The sequence below is a fragment of the Pongo pygmaeus genome, chromosome 16 (genome assembly GCF_028885625.2).
Source record: "Pongo pygmaeus isolate AG05252 chromosome 16, NHGRI_mPonPyg2-v2.0_pri, whole genome shotgun sequence".
Classification (NCBI taxonomy): Eukaryota; Metazoa; Chordata; class Mammalia; order Primates; family Hominidae; genus Pongo; species Pongo pygmaeus.
In genome coordinates, this window is record NC_072389.2 from 69,698,549 (window position 1) to 69,716,278 (window position 17,730).

General features: G+C 39.8%; 1 protein-coding gene across 2 annotated transcripts in view; it reads right to left on the minus strand.

Moving 5' to 3' along the window:
• Positions 1 to 17,730, minus strand: part of CSNK1G1 (casein kinase 1 gamma 1) — a 211,559-nt gene that overhangs the window by 138,396 nt on the left and 55,433 nt on the right. The window contains exon 1 of one of the 2 annotated variants that reach the window (XM_054450143.1): positions 12,617 to 12,668. The exons of the other annotated variant lie outside the window; for it this stretch is intronic. The gene's annotated coding sequence lies outside the window, so the exon portion shown is untranslated. Of the gene's footprint in view, positions 1 to 12,616; positions 12,669 to 17,730 lie in introns of those variants that run through there. 2 annotated transcript variants of the gene reach the window in all.

Consider the following 17,730-nt stretch of genomic DNA (forward strand, 5'->3'; position numbering starts at 1 on the left):
CTAATCCCAGCTACTTGGGTGGCTGAGGCAGGAGAATCGCTTGAACCTGGGAGGCGGAGGGGGCAGTGGGCTGAGAATGTGCCATTGAACTCCAGCCTGGGCAATGAGAGCGAAACTCCACCTCAAAAAAAAAAAAAGAAAGAAAAAGAAAGATGAATAATATTCAATACTACTTTATGTGGCATCTCTCATTTAAGAAATTAAAGTTACTAAGTTTTTAAAAATCCTATTTTTTTATCACTACCCTCTGCTCAATTACAAACTCTTTGGCTTATCATTTGAACTTTCTACTTAAATTCATGTAAAACAGTATATGGGAGGTTACATGAAGTCTAAAAGAAAATTAAGTCATATAAAAGCACCAAAAAAAGTTTCACTAATTTACTGTTTGTATATTTCAGATTCTCATATATTGGCTTTATCAAAAGTGAGGTACATAAATATTTAAATTTCAAAGTCAAAACACCCTGGGTTTTTGTTAATAATGAAAAGAGAGATTGCCAGACTTCTAAATCTCTCTTCTTACACAACTTATGATGAAATTGTTTATAGGTATAGGACTGCAGGATCATATGGTAAGTGTATGAGAAACTCAAAAGCAAACCAGGCTCTTTCTGATCTACTACTTCTTCATCCACCACATATTGCTTTTGGTCCTCATGCTTGCTGTTTCTTGGTCACAAGTTTCAGCTTCAGGCATCACTTCCCATCCTACTGTCCAAAACAGAAATAATAGGGCAAAAACAAAAATCTTTCTCCTTATAAGTCTTTTTTTCTAATTATGTTGGTCAACGATAAAAATTCTTCTAAGAAACACACCAACAAATTTCCCCTTATGTTGGGTTGTCAATGGTTTTTGTACCAACATCTGTCATTCCAATTGTAAGCTTTTCAAAGAATGAGATAAAAGCCTAACCTGATGTTTTAAAACACGGGGTAAGTTTCAAGAGCAGTATCATACCCAGAATAAGTATTTAGCAAACATTAAGCAAAAATGATATCTGTGTGCTCCAGTGCACACATGAATGTGTGTTTATAAAACTATCAATAACTATAGGACAAATTAAAAGACACTGTAGGACAATCTGAATACCAAAACAAGGCTTGAAATGCATTTAAGCTAAAACAAAACAAAACAAAAGGCCAGGTGCAATTACTCACATCTGTAATCCCAGTGCGTTGGGAGACCACAGTGGGAGAATCACTTGAGCCCAGGAGTTCAAGACCAGCCTGGGCAACAAAACAAGATCCTGTCTCTACAAAATAAAAATAAAAATTGGCCGGGCAAGGTGGTGTACACCTATGGAACCAGCTACTCAGGAGGCAGAACTGGGAGGATTGTTTGAGCCCAGGAGTTCAAGGTTGCAATGCACTATGATAGGGCCACTGCACCACTTCAGTATGACCCTGTCTCCAAAAAAAAAAACAACTTACTATAAAGCTACAGTACTCAAGACAGTGTGATATTGGAAAAAAAAAAAAAAATACACAAATAAATCAATGGAACAGAATGGAAATCCCAGAAATAGATTCACACAAATATATTCATACCAATCTTTGACAAACGAGCAAAGGCAATTCAATGGAGAAAGGATAGTCTTTTTAACAAATGGTGCTGGAACAATTAGACATATACTTGCAAACAAAGAAAAATAATCTAGATACAGACCTTATATCTTTCACAAAAATAAAATCAAAATGGATCACAACCCAAATGTAAAACACAAAATGATAAAACTCCTACAATATGCCATAGGAAAAAATCTAAATGACTTCGGGTTTGACAATGACTTCTTAGATATACCAACAAAAACATGATCAATGAAAGAAGAAATTGTTAAGTTTAACTTCACTAAAATTAAAAACTTCTGCTCTGGGGAAGGCACTGCTAAGAGAATGAAAAGACAAGCCACTGATTAGGAGAAAATATTTACAAAACACTTACTTGTTAGAGGCCTGTTATCTAAAATATACAACACTCTTAAAACTCAACAATCAGAAAACAACCCAGTTAAAATATGAGCAAAATATTTGAATCAGACATCTCTTCAAACAAGATATACGGATGGCAAATAAATATATGAAAATATACTCAATACCATATGTCACAAGGGAATTGCAAATTAAAACAATGATACCACTATACACTTATTAGAATAGTGAAAATCCAAAACACTGACAACATCAAATGCTAAGGAAGATATGGAGCAATAGGAACTCTCATTCACTGCTGGTGAGAATGCAAAATGGTACGGCTATTTTGGAAGAAAGTTTGGCAGTTTCTTATGTAACTAAACATACTCTTACCTATGACACAGCAATCGTATTTCTTGGTTTTCACCCAAATGAAATGAAAACTTAAGTCCACACAAAAACCACCACCTAAATGTTTACAGCAGCTTCATTTGTAATTGTCAAAAAATGAAAACACTAAGATTTCCTTCAATAGGTGAATGAATAAACAAATTTGTGGTATAGCCATGCAATGGAATATCACTCAGCAATAAAACGAAATGAATTATTGAAAGCTACAAAAAGACATAGAACAACCTAAAATGCATATTGCTAAGTGAAATAAATCCATTTGAAAAAGCTAAATACTACATTCCAAATTCATGACATTCTAGAAAAATCCTAACTATGGAGATGGTAAAAAGATCAATGGTTGCCAGATATTCTGGGTGGGGAGGGGGGCGGGTGAACACGTGGAGCCCAGGGGATTTTTAGAGCAGGAAAACTATTCTGTATGATACCATAATGGTAGAGGCATGTCATTATACATTTGTCCAAATCCATAGAATGCATAATACAAATAGTGTAATACATTCTATCTAATGTAAACTACCAACTTTAGTTAATAATGTGTCAATATTGGTTCATTAACTATTACAAATGTACCATAGTAATGCAAGACATTAATAATAGGGGAAAATGGGGGTGGAGGAGTGTTAGGGGATATATGGGAACTCTGTACTCTCCACTCCATTTCTCTGTAAACCTAAAACTGTACCAAAAAAATCTAAAAATAAAGCCTGTTAATTAAAATAATAATTCTATCAAAAAAAGCAACAAGAAACTTAGGAAGCTATATTACAAAACCTGTACAAAAATCTATGCTCAAAACTACAAAATATTGGCCAGGCGTGGTGGCTCATGCCTGTAGTCCCAGCACTTTGGGAGGCTGAGGCAGGTGGATCACTTGAGGCTAGGAGTTCAAGACCAGCCTGGACAATGTGGTGAAACCCTGTCTCTATTTAGTATACACTACTATATTTCACGTACATATATATATACATACACACCACAGTATATCTAATCTTCAGACTACATTTTAGTAGTATACTAAAGTACAGGGACTTATGAAACATCTTGTCAGCAACTTACTTTTTTTTTTTTTTTTTTTTTGAGACAGAGTCTCCCTCTGTCACCCAGGCTGGAGTGCAGTGGTGCAATCTCGGCTCACTGCAAGCTCCGTCTCCTGGGTTCACGCCATTCTCCTGCCTCAGCCTCTCGAGTAGCTGGGACTACAGGTGCCCGCCACCACGCCTGGCTAATTTTTTGTATTTTTAGTAGAGACGGGGTTTCACCGTGTTAGCCAGGATGGTCTCAATCTCCTGACTTCGTGATCCACCCGCCTCAGCCTCCCAAAGTGCTGGGATTAGAGGCGTGAGCCACCACGCCCTGCCTGTCAGCAACTTACTCTTATGTGGTCAGGGAAAAAAATGTTCTTTGTATTCTACTTGCCAAAAAGGCACAGAAAACACTGTCCACTTAATCTATAATACTTATTTTTATCTTATTTCTTATAACGTTGATCTCTGGAAATGACTGGATCCTACAACTAAAAAGTAAATTATAAATAAAATTTATGTCTTTGGGTTTACACCTTCAGATCCCTTACTTTTTTCAGTGAAAACAACTAATCTCAATTTCATAAATTCATCTGTTCTACCTGTTGTACATTTTTATTATTTTTTTTGTAGAGACGAGGTCTCACTATATTGCCCAGGTTGGTCTCAAACTCCTGGGTTCAAGAGATCCTCCAGCCTTGGCCTCCCACAGTGCTGGGATTACAGGCATGAGCTACCATGCCCAGCCCCACTAGTTATATACACATTTTTAGAACAGCTGTTCATTATTAAAGTAAGGGAGCCAAAGCAAAATACAGTGGCACTTTGATTTTATTTGCCTTCCAGCTCTCTCACTCATTTACTCTCATTGTACTCATTCTATGACTTCATCAACCTCTGAGGACCCTCAACTCTCTAGCAGCCTCTTCCAGTCTTCTGACTTCCTTTAGGATAAAACAAAATCCTGGCCAGGCGCAGTGGCTCACATCTGTAATCCCAGCACTTTGGGAGGCCGAGGCGGGTGGATCACGAGGTCAGGAGATCGAGACCATCCTGGCTAACATGGTGAAACCCCATCTCTACTAAAAATACAAAAAAATTAGCCGGGCGTGGTGACAGGCGTCTGTAGTCCCAGCTACTCCGGAGGCTGAGGCAGGAGAATGGCGTGAACCTGGGAGGCGGAGCTTGCAGTGAGCCGAGATGACGCCACTGCACTCCAACCTCGGCGACAGAGTAAGACTCTGTCTCAAAAAAAAAAAGAAAAAAAAATCCTTACATGGCTTGAGGTCATTCCGATCTGGCACTTGCTTACCTCTTCCGCTTAATTTCTGTTAAACTGTTCCCTTACATTTTATGTTAATGAACATCAAACTTACTTCAAGACTTCCAAAAGGCCCTGGACCTGGGTCCTCCTTTATCTCTGCTCTTCATTATGTTAACTTATGCTCACATTTAGTTTTCACCTTAAATGTCTATTTCCCAAAACAAGCAATTACAGTGCCCCTCTTATGTAGTCCTTTTAGTAACTCACCATAGCAGTAATCACAGTGCACTGTAATTGCTTGTTTACTCATGTACTAGCTCTGTGAAGGTAAAAACTGTTGTCACATTCACCATTTTATTTGCAGGGCCTAGCATGGTAAGTTCTCAAATACTTAGTGAATAAAACACACACACACACACACACACAAATAAATGAGTTCTCAATCTTGGTTTTCAACCAATGAACAGATCTCAAAAGGCTAAAAAAATCCAAACTCCAGATATCATAATTCTTGCCATCATTCTGAGTAGAAAGAAAAAGGTAATCAAAAGTACCATGACTATAGTACCTGTCACAAGTACCCTGCAAATAAAATGGTGAATGTGACAACCTTCACTGAGCTACTAGAGCTACTACACAAGTAAATAAGCAACTACAATGCACTGTGATTAGTGCTATGGTGAGGTGCTAAAAGGACTACATAAGAAGGGCATTGTAATTGCTTGTTTTGGGAAACAGACATTTAAGGTATATCCTGCCCTAATTATCTGCCATGTGTTATCACTGTGATCATTGTGAAAAGGCAACAGTCATTAGAAAACTATAACCCAAATTTTCACCCATTTTAAATGGCATGAGAGAACATCAAAAGATGAAAACTTATGGCCAATAAACTGATTTTGGCCTGGTGTGGTGGCTCACGTCTATAATCCTAGAACTTTGGGAGGCCAAGACAAGAGGATCGCTTGAGCGGAAGAATTCAATACCAGCTTGGTCAACATACTGAGACCCCATCTCTACAAACAGACATTTTTTTTTAAATTAGCAGGGTGGCACATGCCTGTAGTCTCAGCTACTTGGATGGCTGAAGCAGGAAGATCACTTGAGCCCAGGAGGTCAAGACTGTAGTGAGCTGTGATCACACCACTACCCTCCAGCCTGGGAGACAGAGAGACCCTGTCTCTCCCCAAAAAAGGGGTGAGTAGGTTTTGTTTTAAATCCAACTCTAAGTATTCTTATCTGGGTGCTTTCTGGAATTGTCAATAGTCAGCTATTTCATTTTTTCCTGGCCATGAAGAAACAGCCTATTTACATAGGCACAAAGTAGGTGAGAGGTAGAAAATCGAGGCTAGAAATTTGCAATTTTATTCTCAGCCTCAATATCAATTTACTTCCCTCCACTTGATTCACCTTCTCCAACAGGAAAAGGGACATATGTGAAATGTACTGTATCTTGTACTGCAAGAAAAGAAGATTTAAATAACTGTTTAAAAAAAAAAAAAGGTTAGCCTGGGCACGGTGGTTCATACCTATAATCCCAGCACTTTGGAAGGCCAAGACAGAAGGACTGCTTGAGCCCAGGAGTTCAAGACCAACCTGGGTGATGTGGTGAGACCATGTCTCTACAAAAAAAAAAAAAAAATTAACTGGGCATGGTGGTGTGTACCTGTAGTCCCAGCTACTTGGGAGGCTGAGGTGAAAGGATCCCTTGAGCCTAGGAGTTCGAGGTTGCAGTGAGCTATGATTGTGCTACTGCCTGGGTGACAGAGAAACACTCTGTCTCAAAAAAAAAGGAAAAGAGGCCGGGCACGGCGGCTCACACCTGTAATCCCAGCACTTTGGGAGGCTGAAGCAGGCAGATCACAAGGTCAGGAGATCGAGACCGTTCTGGCCAATATGGTGAAACCCCGTCTCTACTAAAAATACAAAAATTAGCTGGGTGTGGTGGCGCGTGCCTGTAATCCCAGCTACTCGGGAGGCCGAGGCAGGAGAATCTCTTGAGCCCTGGAGGCGGAAGTTGCAGTGAGCAGAGATCGCACCACTGCACTCCAGCCTGGCAAGAGAGCTAGACTCCATCTCAAAAAAAAAAAAAAAAAAAGGAAAAAAGAAAAACATATATACATATGCATTTTATTTTATTTTATTTTTTGAGACAGTCTCGCTCTGTTACCCAGGCTGGAGTGTAGCGGCATGATCTCAGCTCACTGCAACCTCCCAGGATTCTCCCGGGATTCTCCTGCCTCAGCCTCCCAAGTAGCTGGGATTACAGGCATGCACCACCATGCCCAGCTAATTTTGGTATTTTTAGTAGAGACGGGGTTTCACTGTGTTGGCCAGGTTAGTCGCAAACTCCTGTCCTCAGGTGATCCACCTGCTTCAGCCTCCCAAAGTGCTGGGATTACAGGCGTGAGCCACCATGCCCAGCCTACACACGCTTTTTAAAATACTATTTCTACATAAATGAACCTTAAAGAATAATAGCAATTACAGAAGGAGTTTGGATAATTTCCAGGTGTCAAAAAGGAAAAATACAAACCACTACATTTATTCAAAGTGTTCCTAGTTCAATCAACAAATATTTTGTGAAGCCAGGTGTGGTGTCACACACATATATTCCCAGATACTTAGGAGGCTGTAGTGAGAGGCTCACTTGAGACCACGAATTCGAGGCTGATGTGCATGATGATCACGGCTGTGAATAGCTACTACATTCCAGCCTGGACAACATAGTGAGAGCCAGTCTTTTTTTTAAAAAGTAAAAAAAAAAAAAAAAAAAAAAAAGCCACGGGGTTTGGTAGCTCACGCCTATAAAAATTAGTCAGGTGCAGTGGTGCATGCATGTAATCCCAGCTACTCGGGTGGCTGAGGCACGGGAATCGCTTGAACCTGGGAGGTGGTGGTTGCAGTGAGCTGACATCGCACCACTGCACTCCAGCCTGGGCGACAGAGTGAGACCATGCCTCAAAATCTCCTTAAGCTGATAAGCAACTTCAGCAAAGTCTCAGGATACAAAGTCAATGTGCAAAAATCACAAGCATTCCAATACACCAATAACAAGAGAGTCAAATCATGAGTAAACTCCCATTTACAATTGCTACTAAGAGAATAAAATACCTAGGAATACAACTTACAAGGGATGTGAAGGACCTCTCCAAGGAGAACTACAAACCACTGCTCAAGGAAATAAGAGAGGACACAAACAAACGGAAAAATATTCCATGCTCATGGAGAGGAATAATCAATATCATGAAAATAGCCATATTGCCCAAAGTAATTTATGGATTCAATGCTATCCCCATCAAGCTACCATTGACTTCCTTCACAGAATTGGAAAAAACTACTTTAAACTTCATATGGAACCAAAAAAAGAGCCTGCATAGCCAAGGCAATCCTAAGCAAAAAGAACAAAGCTGGAGGCATCACACTACCTGACTTCAAACTATACTACAAGGCTACAGTTACCAAAACAGCATGGTACTGGGACCAAAACAGATATATAGACCAATGGAACAGAACAGTGGCCTCAGAAATAACACCACACATCTACAACCATCTGATCTTTGACAAACCTGACAATAACAAGAAATGGGGAAAGGAGTCCCTATTTAATAAATGGTGTTGGGAAAACTGGCTAGCCATATGCAGAAAACTGAAATAGGACCCCTTTCTTACACCTTATACAAAAATTAACTCAAGGTGGATTAAAGACTTAAATGTAAGACCTAAAACCATAAAAATCCTAGATAAAAACCCAGGCAATATAAATTCAGGACATAAGCATGGGCAAAGACTTCATGTCTAAAACGCCAAAAGCAATGGCAACAAAAGCCAAAACTGACAAATGGGATCGAATTAAACTAAATAGCTGCTGCATAGCAAAAGAAACTATCATCAGAGTGAACAGGCAACCTACAGAATGGGAGAAAATTTTTGCAATCTATCCATCTGACAAAGGGCTAATATCCAGAATCTACAAAGAACTTAAACAAATTTACAAGAAAAAACCAAACAACCCCATCAAAAAGTGGGCAAAGGATATAAACAGACACTTCTCAAAAGAAGACATTTATGCAAGCCAACAAACATGAAAAAATGCTCATCATCACTGTCATTAGAGAAACGCAAATCAAAACCACAATGAGATACCATCTCACGCCAGTTAGAATGGTGATCATTAAAAAGTCAGGAAACAGATGCTGGAGAGGATGTGGAGAAATAGGAATGCTTTTACACTGTTGGTGGGAGTGTACATTAGTTCAACCATTGTGGAAGACAGTGTGGCAATTCCTTAAGGATCTAGAACTAGAAATACCATTTGACCCAGCAATCCCATTACTGGGTATATACCTAAAGGGTTATAAATCATTCTACTATGAAGACACATGCACACGTATGTTTATTGTGGAACTATTCACAATAGCAAAGACTTGGAACCAACCCAAATGTCCATCAATGATAGACTGCATAAAGAAAATGTGGCACATATACACCATGGAATACTATGCAGCCATAAAAAAAGATGGGTTCATGTCCTTTGCAGGGACATGGATGAAGCTGGAAACCATCATTCTCAGCAAACTAACACAAGAACAGAAAATCAAACACTGCATGTTCTCATTCATAAGTGGGAGTTGAACAATGAGAACACATGGACACAGGGAGGGGAACATCACACGCTGGGGCCTGTTGGGGGGTGCGGGGCTAGGGGAGGGATAGCATTAGGAGAAATACCTAATGTAGGTGACGAGTTGATGAGTGCAGCAAACTACCATGGCACGTGTATACCTATGTAACAAAACTGCATGTTCTGCAGAGGTACCCCAGAACTTAAAGTATAATAATAATTTTTTAAAAGTAAGAAAAAAAATCTCAAAGTAATTGTTTCCTGCTGGGAGAAAAAAAAAAACCCAAAAAACAAGAAATTTTTTTTTAATCTTAAAAATAAAAGAAGGTTGTAGCTATATGGTAAAAAAAAAAAAAATTAATAAATATTCAGTGAGTGCCTCCTATGTGCCTAAAACTGGGTTATTCCACTGAGGATATAACAGTGAACTTGACATATACAGCTCCTCTGCTCATAGAACTTCTAATGTAGAGAGGGCCTCACAAACACATGAATTAAAAAAACACAAATCGGGACGATGCTACATATCAAAGATCTGCTAAACTAAGGATTACGGTGAAATCAAAGAGGAAAGTTTTATTTTACTCATATTTAGAGATGTGTTCTTGCTATGTAGCCCAGGCTGGAGTGTAGTGCCTGTTCACAGGTGAGATCACAGTGCAATGCAGCCTTGAACACATGGGTTCAAGAGATTCTCCCACCTCAGCCTCCTGAGAAATTGGGATTACAGGCATGTGTCACCATGCACAGCATGGAAGAGTTTTAGATAGAGGGGTGGGAAGCCTTTTATTAGAAGACACATTTATTTTTAAAAATTTTAAAAATTATATGTTGACAATTTATAATTATATAAACATAACGGGTAAAAAGTAATGTTATAATTTATGAATATAATATATAATAATTAAATCAAGCTAGTTAACATATCCATTACCTTAAATACTTAACATTTTTGTGGTAAGAATATTTGAAATTTATTCTCTCAGCAATTTTAAAATGTACAAAAACTATCTTCACCACACTGTACAACAAAATTTAAAAAAAAAAACATATCCCTCGGCTGAGATTTTGTTCCCTTTAACCATGGTCTCACCACTTCCTCAACCCTCCAGTCTCTGTTAACCACCATTCTATTCTCTGCTTCTATGAGTTCAATTGTTTTAGATTCCACACATAACTGAGAACACGCGGTGTTTGTTTTTCAGCGCCTGGCTTATTTTACTCAGCATAATAAAATATTCTCCAATTCCATCCAAGTTGCCACAAATGACATAATTCCTTCTTTAAGGCTGAATATGTATATGTGGGTATGCGTGTGTGTGTGTGTACATTATTCACTCATGTGTTGAACACTTAGGTTGATTCCATAACTTGGCTATTGTGAATAATGCTGCAATGAACATAAGAAAGCAGACATTCTTCAACAAACTGATTTCAAATCTTTTGGGTAAATACCCAGAAGTGGGATTGCTGGATCATGTAGTAATTCTATTTTTAGTTTTTTGACAAACCTCCATACAGTTTTCCATAATAGGAATACTAACTTACATTCTTACACTGTCAGATGGCAATTACAAAAAAGACCAAAGATAACAAGTATTGGTGTGGATGAGAAGAAGAGGGAATCCTTGTACACTGTTGTGAAAACATAAATTAGAAGCCACATTTAAACACTGTCCTCAAGGAAGAGATGGAGCCAACCTTGTCAAGAGCTAGGGAACACAGTTTCCAGACAGGGAAAAGCAGCAGCCTATTAAGAAAGGTTTTTGGTGAAAGAAGACCAGCAACGCCGGGGATTACAATGAGCAAAGTAAAGAGGTAGCAGGAGTCCATTGTTCAGGATTTTATAGGTCACTGATAGTCCAATAAGAAGACATTTAAGAAGGGTACTGACATTTATGCTTAAAGGGATTTAGCTTTACAAAAAGCATTTACATTTTCTAAACGATTGACTCTAGGTGCTGTGTGACCTATTCAGTGGAGTCAAACTGGAATTACTCGCCTTAGTAAAGGCAATTATTCCTTTTCAAAGAGGACGTTGAGACTCACAGAATTATGTTCACTGACTAGGTTACACTGTCAAACACAGCCAAAGGAGTCCAAAAAGCCTGAGCCCTCCTCCCTTCTGCCACACCAACCAAATGATCCTGCTTGCCCACTCACTCACCCATTCATTCCCATTGAGCCAAAAGTGCACTGGCCTCACAACTGCCCTCCTGAAACAATTTTTTTAAAAAAATCTGTGCAGTGATTTTAACATGTCCACAAATTTTTTTTAAAGGAGCTAATTCTCCCTCCCTCGAGTGACTTAAAATTTCTTCTAACACACTGAATGCACTTCCTCACTTGAATACTATATTTATGCCCCCTTTCTGGGGCAAAATTTCTCCATGGGTCAAATCTGTGTTTTTTAAAAACAGCTTTATTAAGATATAATTCACCTACCATACAATTTATCTATTTAAAGCACACATTTGGGTTTTGTTGTTGTTGTTGCTTGTTTGTTTTAAGAGACAGGGTCTCGCTCTGTCAGCTACGCCAGAGTGCAGTAGCATGATCAGAGCTCACGGCAGCCTTGAACTCCTGGCCTTTAGCAATCCTCCAACCCCAGCCTCTCAAAGCACTGGGATTAAAAACATAAGCCACTGGCACTCAGCTTTGCTTTTTAAAACAAACAAACAAACAGAAAAAGTTAATGCAGGTTGGGCTCGGTGGCTCACGCCGGTAATCCCAACACTTCGGGAGGCCAAGGCGAGCTCATCACTTGAGGCCAGGAGTTCAGGACAAGCCTGGCAAACAGGGCAAAACCTGTCTCTGTTAAAACTACAAAAATTAGCCGGGCATGGTGGCACATGCCTGTAGTCCCAGCTATTTGGGAGGCTAAGGCAGGAGAATCACTTGAACTCAGGAGGCGGAGGTTGCAGTGAGCTGAGATCATGCTACTGTACTCCAGCCTGGACGAGAGAGCAAGACTCTGTCTCAAAAAAAAAAAAAAGAAAAGAAAAAAAGTTAATACAGCTTGTCTATCATAAAGGGAGGAGACCACCCCTCATGTAGTCTTATGCCCAATTTCTGCCTCCAAAGAAAAAAGAAGTAAAAACTAAAAGGCAGAAATGAAATTCACCGGCAGACAGCCCAGCTCTGAGCCCTGGGCCTGGTAGTTAAAAATCAAGCCCTGACTTAACTGCTTGTGTTATCTATAGATTCCAGACATTGTATGGAAAAGCATCATGAAAATCTCTGTCCTGTTCCATTCCATTCTGAATACCCATGCATACAGCCCTCAGTCACATACCCCTGCTTGCTCAATCGATCATGACCCTCTTACGTGGACCCCCTTAGAGTTGTAAGCCCTTAAAAGGGACAGGAATTGCTCACTTGGAGAGCTTGGTTTTTTGAGACCTAAGTCTGCTGATGCTCCCGGCCGAATAAAGCCCTTTGGTGTCTGAGGGGTTTTGTCTACAGCTCATCCTGCTACATCATAATTCGTATTATTGCTGCTATTATTATGTCACAGCCTTTAGGGACATGGAACTTTTTTTTTTTGAGACGCAGTCTCACTCTGTCGCCCACGCTGGAGTGCAGTGGCATAATCTAGGCTCACTGCAACCTCCGCCTCCCAGGTTCAAGCACTTTTCCTGCCTCAGCCTCCCATGTAGCTGGGACTACAGGTGTGCGCCACCACGCCCGGCTAATTTTTGTATTTTTAGTAGAGACAGTGTTTCACCATGTTGGCCAGGCTGGTCTCAAACTCCTGACCTCAGGTGATCCGCCAGCCTCGGCCTCCCAAAGTGCTGGGATTACAGGCGTGAGCCACTGTGCCCGGCCTAAAGTTTTCTATAGAATTTTTGTAGTCTTTATCAGATTAAGTTCCTTTTAAATCCTATTGTGAAGGTTTTCCTATTATAAACTATTAGTGAATATTATCAAATACTTTTTTTGTATCCATCAAAGTGATAAGGTGATAAGGTTTCTCTTTTTTTTTTTTTTTTTAATGTGGTGAATTACATTTCATCTGTTTTTACTTATTTGTTTTGGAACAGGGTTTCGTTGTGTTGGCCACGATGGCCCAGGATGGCTGGGACTACAGGGGCATACCATCACCCACCTAATTTTTAAATTCTTTTGCAGAAACGTGGTCTCACTATGTCCCCCAGACTGGTCTCAAACTCCTGGCTTCAAACAATCCTTACACTTTAGTCTCCCGAAGTGCTGGGATTATAGGCGTGAGCCACCACATTCAGCCTCATGTCTGTTTTTAAAATAATTTTTCAACTGGGAGATTTCAAACGTGGTCTATCTTTAGCCTACAATTAGTGCAACTGATTTTTCTTGAGTTTACCTGGTAAATAGTATCAGTTTCTCTAACTGGTTCATTCATTTCACCTGACAAAGATGGACAGGAAGCTAGGGGCTTAAGCAACTGCTATATAGCTGGGAAAAGGATTTCGAGACTGCTGCCAATTTTCTCACCTAATGACCTCACTTCTAAACCTTATCCAACTTAGGTGGGGAGTTCTTCCAGATAGAAGTAAGCCAACTGTGATATTAAGAGCTTTTATCAAAGAGGAGGGACATATATATTTATATACAAATTTTTACAAATAAATCAATCATATATATATATTTTAATGGTTTTGTTGTTGTGGCCTCAAGACACAACTGAATTATATAAACAACTAACTAACTTCTTCCCGTGACGTATCAGTAGGGGTTTCTAAACTTTATGTGGTTCTAACAACAGTGTATGGTCAAAAAAAATAGCTGCAAATGATTTTCTTTCCATCTGGTCTAAATAATACTGTTTCTGAAAGACATTTCTAGAAAGTTGTGGCATGAGATTAGGGCAATTACCTGGTTTTCATCACTCTGAAGTTTTCTTTGCTACTGATGCTTTGGTATTATTGTTTTTTGGTTAATTCATTATATCATATTATTTTGGGAGGGAGGTAAGTTTGAAGGGCTGCTGAGTATAAACTTGTATTTCTTTCTTTCTTTCTTTCTTTCTTTCTTTTTTTAAAGACAGGCTCTCACTCTGTTGCCCAGACTGGAGTGCGGTGGCATGATCTTTTTTTTTTTTTTCTTGAGACAAAGTTTCGCCCTGTCATCCAGGCTGGAATGCAGTGGTACAATCCCAGCTCACTGCAACCTCCGCCTCCCAAGTTCAAGCAATTTTCCTGCCTCAGCCTCCCAAGTAGCTGGGATTACAGGCACATGCTAACGAGTCTGGCTAATTTTTGTATTTTTAGTAGAGACGAGGTTTCACCATGTTGGCCAGGCTGGTCTTGAACTCCTGACCTCAGGTGTTCTGCCCATCTCGGCCTCCCAAAGTGTTGGGATTACAGGCATGAGCCACTGTGCCTGGCCAACATGATCTTGGCTCACTGCAACCTCTACTTCCCGGGCTCAAGTGATCTCTTGCTCAGTCTCCTGAGTAGCTGGAACTACAGGCACACACCACCATGCCTGGCTAAATTTTGTACTTTTTTTTAGAGACAATGTTTTGCCATGTTGCTCAGGGTGGTCTCCAACTCCTGGGCTCAAAGTGATCCGCCTGCCTCAGACTCCCAAAGTGCTGGAATTAACAGGCGTCAGCTACTGCGCCTGACCTAAACTTACATTTATAATATCATCTTTTCCAGAGAATTATTTACTTTGGACAAATGTTTCTAAAGAGTTTCAAATTTACTGTGATGCTGGATAAAACCTGGTATCATCCAGAGTATCACATGTTAGACTTTGAGCTGGTTTCTCACTACTTAATAAAATTTGTCCCATTTGATTTTCTTGTCAAATTACATGTATTACTATTATCAAAATGCATCTACTCTCAAAGGATAACAGACATCCTGAGAATATTCAAAGGAAATATACCTTTTTTTTCCCCAAAAAATGCTTTGAGTAGCACTTTTAGAATAAGTGCTTTCTTGAGGTGATTGCTTTATGGGAGCAATACTTGCCTGAATTTTAAATTATTATAAGCTTATTTCAGTTCGCTGAATTTGTTTTGTTTTGTTTTGAGATGGAGTCTCCCTCTGTTGCCCAGGCTGGAGTGCAGTGGCACGATCTCGCTCACTGCAACCTCTGCCTCCCAGGTTCAAGCAATCCTCCTGCCTTAGCCTCCTGAGTAGTTGGGATTACAGGCACATGCTGCCACACCCGGCTAATTTTTTGTGTGTGTGTTTTAGTAGAGACGAGGTTTCACCATGTTGCCAGGCTGGTCTTAAACTCCTGAGCTCAGGCAATCCGCTATCATGCTTCACCCCCTGTATTCGTGTTACAGACATAAAATGTAACACCTTTATTTTGAATAAAGCATAAAAGAAAAATACTGCTTGTATAAAATAAATGACTGCCTAAGTAGACCAGGGCTTTTTTTTTTTTTTTTTTGAGACAGGGTCTCACTCTGCTACCCAGGCTAGAGTGCAGTGATGCCTCAACCTTCTGGGCTCAAGCAATCCTCCCACCTCAGCCTCCTGAGTAGCTGGTACAACAAGTGAGCACCATGACATCTGGCTAATTTTTGTTTAGTTTTTGTAGAGACGGAGTCTCACCATGTTTCTCAGGTTGGGCTCAAGTGATCCACATACTTGGCCTCCCTAAGTGCTGGGATTACAGGAGTGAGCCACTGCACCCGGCCCTTTTTCTTATTCTCTAGATAATTCCACCGAAGCAGGCACACGTCAAAAAAACAAATGCATTAATGAAGAGGTTACAACGCTCAGAAGTACCAGATATTGATTCTTTACTGGGAAGGTGTAGAGTGGCAAAGTGAATAGTGGGTGTCCCACCTAACGGGCACAGCTATTTCTGCTCCTGTTGAATTTTGCCATATAAAAATATGGGGCCGGGCACGGTGGCTCACGCCTGTAATCCTAGCACTTTGGGAGGCTGAGACGGGCGGATCACTTGAGGTCAGGAGTTCAAGACCAGCCTGGCCAACATGGGGAAATCCTGTCTCTACCAAAAATACAAAAATTAGCCAGGCGTGGTGGCAAGTGCCTGTAATCCCAGCTACTTGGGAGGCTGAGGCAGGAGAATCACTTGAGCCCAGGAGGTGGAGGTTGCAGTGAGCTGAGATCGTGTCAATGTACTCCAGCCTGGGCGAGAGAACAAGGCTCCGTCTCAAAAAAAAAAAAAGAATATGGGTCCCATGCAATGTTGCCAGCTCTGAGTTTTCAGAAGTTGCTTAACACTGAAATTTTAATAAAATCTCCCAGTTTTTATATGTTGGCAATTAATTGTTAAAAATTTTTAAACACTGTCCACACCACCAGTTTGTAACCTCTGGTCTCAAGTTCTTAAAGTGAAATAGGGCTTTTAAAATATTTAGCGTAAGTGATGTACACTGCCAAAAACAAGGGTGGGAATTCACAAAACACAAAGGAAAATATCCTGTTTAAGATTAAAAAGTATCTTGTTCACCCTACAATACAAATTCGTAATATAAAAGCAAGAGTATGAGATATTTACAATGCTCTCTATAGAGAAATTCAGAATAGTATGATTACTATTGGTAATAAGTTTAATTCATTTCTGTTTCTTATCCAAGAGAAAAATTCCCATTTTTCAATTTCAAATACAAAAAATAACAATTTAATGTATTATTTAAGGAAATGAGCATCACACAAAATAATAGCTTATTACCCACTGAAATTAAAAAAAGCATTTTTTTTCTTTTTTTCTTTTTTGGAGATAGGGACTTGCTCTGTTGCCAAGGCTGGAGTGCAGCAGTGGAATCATGGCTCACTGGAGCTTCAACCTCCTGGGCTCAAGCAATCCTCCCACCTCAGCTTTCCCCACAGACGGGACCACAGGCACATACCACCATGCCCAGCTAATTTTTCTATTTTTTGGTGGGGGAAGAGACTAGGTTGTGCTATGTTGCCCAGGCTGGTTTCAAACTCTTGGGCTCAAGCGATCCTCCTGCTTCAACCTCCCAAAGGGCTGGGATTACAGGCATAAGCCATCGCACCCAGCCTAATTAAAGCATTTCTATGACAGATAGTTTTATAATATAAAGAGAAATGGCCATAATATATCATGCACAAAATTACCAAAAATCTATGAGCTATTGGCTAATATGAAGACAGCTGCTTCTGATATTGTACTCAATTAAGGAGGCCATGAACACGGTAAATTTAAAAGTGTCTGGTCAAAGACCTAACACCAGTATTAATAAAGTTTTCTAATTATGAAATGACCATATTGTTAAATTTTCCCTGAGCAAGACTTTCCTCCACCTATTGAAAGTGGAAAAGAACGGAGGGAGTTAGAGTTATGATTCTGGACATAAAGCCTGAATTATTTTTCTATAGTTCCCGCTAAGCTACTGATAAACCACAGAAGGCAGTAACAAACCTCACAAGAGTGCCTGGTAGGCTCTAATTGGATCTTAGCTAACATTTTACTGTATTTTTTCTTTTATCTTAACTAAATTACTCTAAGTAGTAAATATCTTTTGCCTTCTGAAATCAATATTCTGTAATATG